Genomic DNA, 5,293 nt, shown 5'->3' with positions numbered 1-5,293 from the left:
AACCTTATCGGATAATAATTCAACAAAATGCAAATATTAATGAATTATTGAACCCTAAATATTGTTCAGGTATAGACGTTTTCAGAAAGGAATACGGTAGTCTTCCATTTCCCATGACTCATAATTCCAATGTTAGTTGTATAATATCTGCTAATTGTGAGGGGCCGTTATTTCCAATCACAAAAAATTATTGTTCCTTGGGACCCGAAATAAATAAGAAGGCCCGGCCCCAGGGTGCGGACCGGGCCGGCCGCCAGGGTACATCTACTAAAACTGATTCAATTTCTTCCATTAGTTTCGTTTCTCTGCCTTTACATCAATTCACAGAACAGGATGCACATAAGCTATGATAATTGAAAAATTGAAATAAGTAGAGAGTGCTCCGTATTTATATGAAATTCCTCAATATGTGTGTAATTATTGTCTAGTCTTGCTGGTTTGAAGGACCTAAATTTATATCCATAGACATGCATCGTATTAACAAAATAACAAAAGAGATGCAAGATAATTAGAACTGTTTCAATTTGGGAACTAGAATCAACAAGCTATGATCCGTATTTCTGATTTCAAGTATAAGAATCAAGCACTTGTTCAAGCAATAAGCCTCAAGAATGTAAGCATGAGTAATAGCTAGTACCTATATATCGTTTGCATGCCCCTTCCAACTTAATGATATCTGATTTAACTGTACAGTGTACATTTAAATGTATTGTGGAGTTACATTTACATTATTGTACGGAGGTTTATTGTACATTGTACTATGTTGAGTATTGTATAAATACACTCGGATGCATGAAATTTTGAAAAATATTGTATTCCTTCGACATCTTTCCACATATATAAACATATAGAACTTATTTCCAATTCCTTTTTCCGAAACATGGATCACAAAATTAACATGTAATCAACATCATCACATTGATTGATGACTGAATAAGAATTAAGATAGGCTCCACAATGTTATCTGGATATGGATAAGACAATCTGACAAGTGAAACATTAAAAAATAAATTACGGCGCTCTCAGGGCACACTATAGCTATGAACTCTATATACAGTAACTGTAGGACAAACTAACTCTCCAATCGTTCAAGAATCGATGAATACGGTTCATTAATTATTGATATTATATGTTTGGATAAATACAGGGATAGGATTTATTGAAGGTTAGAATTTATAGAAAGATACTTTATGGATAGGGTACAAGCGACAAGCCGTGCCGTTAGTAGTTTCAAAAATCACGGCGACAGTCCACGTGAATTTGTGTGTGTGCCGGCGTTTGGATCTATTATTAGAATGTGACCGGATTGCTCGGGCATTTGCGTGAGTGCGAGTGCGTGCATAGACACAGGACTGTCTGGAGCAAAGCAGGACGTCGATACGTGGAGACGAAACGAGATAAAGTGTGGTGAAGATAAAATTTGGCGAGATAAGCGGAAATACAAGTGGAGTCGATGCTTTAGCGATAAGTTATCTTTGCAATGTGGAGTGCGTGAGTGAATTTGGAGCCAAAAAAATGTTCGGAGAGTGCGTATGAGTTTGCTAGCCGGTGATTTTCCATGACGTGCACCAAATTGCGAGAGCAAGAGAGAGGAATAGCGAGAGAAGCGTGAATAGAATATGAGAATGAAGAATGGAGCGGCAGTATGTGAGAGAGAAAGGGAATCAGAGAATGACGGAGATGAAAAGAGTAAAGAGTTGTTGCAACAAAGAGGCCACTAAATAATGTGAGTCTCAGACAAAGATAGATGAGAGGATATTGAGAGAAAATAAGTATTAAGATTTAGAGCAGCTTTTTTAGAGTTTTACATTGGAGGAAGTTTTCATGAAGTATGCGTAATATACGGTACAGAATTTAAGTAGAGTGGAGAAAAGAGAAGTGAGTAACAGAGTGAGTTCTCAAACACAACAATGTGATAAAGGAGAGAAACAAAAAAGTTGAGGAGAATGAGAAACTGTCCAAGCTAGTTTATACCAAGAGATTATGCCATGCCTGCGATAGCCAATAAGAAAAAGCAATATAAAAGAGTGTACATGAATATAAAAAGTATAGTGTAAAGTGATATAGGTATTAAAAAGTATATTATGTCATACATGACACATTTTTTGACAATTATGACAATGACAATTTTTTATGACAATTATGAAATATTTAAAGTATCAATATTATAAAATGTATATCATGATTCTGAGTGCATGTGCTTTTCGTCTCTTACAAAGGAAAAGCAGAAGAAGATACTTTATTTAACACTATCATTTGACTCATGTAGCCAATCGCATGTTGGGATGAAAAGGACTGCATGTAACACTTTTTGCAATTGCAAATAGCAATTGAATGTCAAGCTCAAGACAACAACGCAGTATAAATTAGCGCTTACTGAGAATGTTTCTATCGCTGGTAAATGCTAACAACACTAATTTATTTAACATGCACTGATATGTTTGGAGGTCTCACCAGTGCAGAGCATTGGAAGTAGGAAGTGTAGCAAATAAGCAAGACACGTTGCATGTGATGAAACTCTTCTTCCTTGTCGTTGAAGAAGCAGAGTTGGAGAAAAAAGAATTTAATGTATAAATTCGTATTTGAAAAATGCCAATGTTTGAACGGTGAGTTACATTGCCAATAGCTGAATGACAATTTTTGAAAGGAAGTTCAAGGGTATTATGAATGAAGATAGTATGAAGTATTATTAGTAGGAAGTATCATGTACCACAGAAAAAAGATTAATGGATTTCCCAATATTCGTCTATGGTTGTTATTTACTGAAGTTTTTTAGTTTATCGCATGATAGTTTGATTGTAGATAGATCTGATATATCATTATTTATCGGATCATATGCAAAAGACAGGAGATAGAAAAATACATCAAATAATCTTAAACTCCTTTACTTTCAACACATCGTCCAAATCAACGATGTGTCTGAATTTTAAATAGTATCTCAAAACTTTTAAATTAGAATGTATTATTTTTTACAAATTATTGGGTTAATATGAATATCCAGCCAATACAGCGATTCAACAATCAATAAGTCTATAAGAATATTCATAATTTGACTATTCACTCAGATTTTTTACATTTATGACCTGTCTACAGATGGAAATGAATTATTGGAAGTTGCATTTGTTCAAATACTAATTTATAAATAATTATTATTAAACGAAAATCCCAATTAAATGCTGTAAATCACCCCGAAGACTTCTGCTACTGCAAATATTGACAACAGGGTAAACAGCTTGAAATCACCCCGAAGACTTCTGCTACTGCAAATATTGACAACAGGGTAAACAGCTTGAATTTCCATCTAGCTGTTTACCCTCTTGTTATATAAAAACGTTTAATTATTAATATAATTTGCAGTAGCAGAAGTCTTCGGGGTGATTCACAGCATTTAATTGGGATTTTAATTTGGTGATAACAATCATTTTTGACCTGCTTTTGGAACTGAATTGGAATGATTATTTCTGTGCAGTTATCATATTTTATTTAATGAAAAAGACTCGATATTGTCAAGACCAATCATTTATCTAATCAATCTCAGATACTAGTTTCGGTTGTTACACCTTACTCCATTACCAATCTTCAGCTAACTGGGAGCTTAAGCATTGAGCTGAGCAGCAGAACATGTAGTATAGGTGAAGCCCTACGATTGCCCGTTAGCTGTCGACCAATGAAGGTTGAGCTCGACTGTCATTGGCCTGGACATGCCCAAGTATGTGATCGTTCTCATGACATTGAAGAACAACAAATGAAGATAAACTCAGTAAATACCAAAAGTTAAATAATGAAGCTACTATGAAGTATTATTAGTAAGATATACTAAGCATGGAGTACCTATAAGGGCCAAGCCGCACGAAGCATTTTTCAGGCGTTTTCAGACGAGTCGTCAGGGCAGGAAGCTCTCCGATTGGCTGATTATCAGCTGATTCCCGAACGCCAATCCAATCAGCCAATCGGAGAGCTTCTGTCCTGCCGACTTGTCTGTAAGAACGCTTCTTGTGGATTGGCTACATCACTATGTAGATGTTTACCTCACTATTATACTATATTGTTACACAATTTTACTATACACTATTATGTTATACCTTTGTCACAAAGTGAATTTTTGTGATGGATAGAGAGCCGTCGTCCGCATAAAATTAGCGAAAATTTCTATTTTAGAATAGGAATAGGATCGTCTGCCAGATATATTTTGTTAGATTGTAGTTGTGTATACATTATCACTATCGCCGTCAACCCCTTTAAATTAGCAGCATTCGTATCATCTAAACGATAAGCGGCTACCGAGTCGGGCCAGTAATCGCTCTTCATGAAATTTCTGGAATAGAAATATTGTTACCGGCCTGAATTAGTGTAGTAATTAGCAGTGTCGTCATTAGCTGCACCCTTATCATCAGCACTAGTGAGATTCAACCCTGTCACATGACTAGTGGCGTGATCGTCTTTTCAGACTCCCATTGGTCAGCAAGCCCCTTTTCCCCCGGCCTCCTAACTTTTCAGCGACCCGTTGTGCTTCAAGGAGACCTGGGAGAGAGTCATCAGCTTGAGAACGTCCTTGTCGAAGTCACAGACTGCAACGCTTCCTGCTCTCAGGTACAACTTGAGAACGTCCTTGTCGAAGTCACAGACTGCGACGCTTCCCACTCTCAGGTGCAGCTTGAGAACGTCCTTGTTGAAGTCACAGACTGCAACGCTTCCTGCTCTCAGGTACAACTTGAGAACGTCCTTGTCGAAGTCACAGACTGCGACGCTTCCCACTCTCAGGTGCAGCTGAGAACGTCCTTGTCGAAGTCACAGACTGCGACGCTTCCTGCTCTCAGGTACAGCTTGAGAACGTCCTTGTCGAAGTCACAGACTGCGACGCTTCCCGCTTTCAGGTACAGCTTGAGAAGTCCTTGTGAAGTCACAGACTGCAACACTTCCTGCTCTCAGGTACAGCTTGAGAACGTCCTCGCCGAAGTCCCAGACTGCGGCATCCTCTCTCTTCCTTCCTCTAAATTTTTCCTGCCCTGTATATCGCAAGATCTCAGTTCCAGACTAGAGATCGTTCCCGTCGTGGTCCTCAGACCAGCTAGAAGGTTAGGAGTATCCTTGTAAGCCCTTCCCTATCCTCTCATAATAGTCGACATACTGACTATTAATTTAAAAGCGTTTAGGACGATTGAGAGTGATTCCCATACCCTTAAGGGCAGTTACAGATTGGCCCTTAATAACCGGCGCGCTGTCATCAGATTAGCGCGGAAATCCTGTTTAGCAGTTTCAGAATTGCTGAAAATCCTTTCGCAGCTGCAGGCTC

The sequence above is a fragment of the Nilaparvata lugens genome, chromosome 6 (assembly GCF_014356525.2).
Source record: "Nilaparvata lugens isolate BPH chromosome 6, ASM1435652v1, whole genome shotgun sequence".
NCBI classification, from domain to species: Eukaryota; Metazoa; Arthropoda; class Insecta; order Hemiptera; family Delphacidae; genus Nilaparvata; species Nilaparvata lugens.
The sequence above is the reverse complement of the archived record's forward strand: the minus strand, read 5'-3'. Positions refer to the sequence as shown.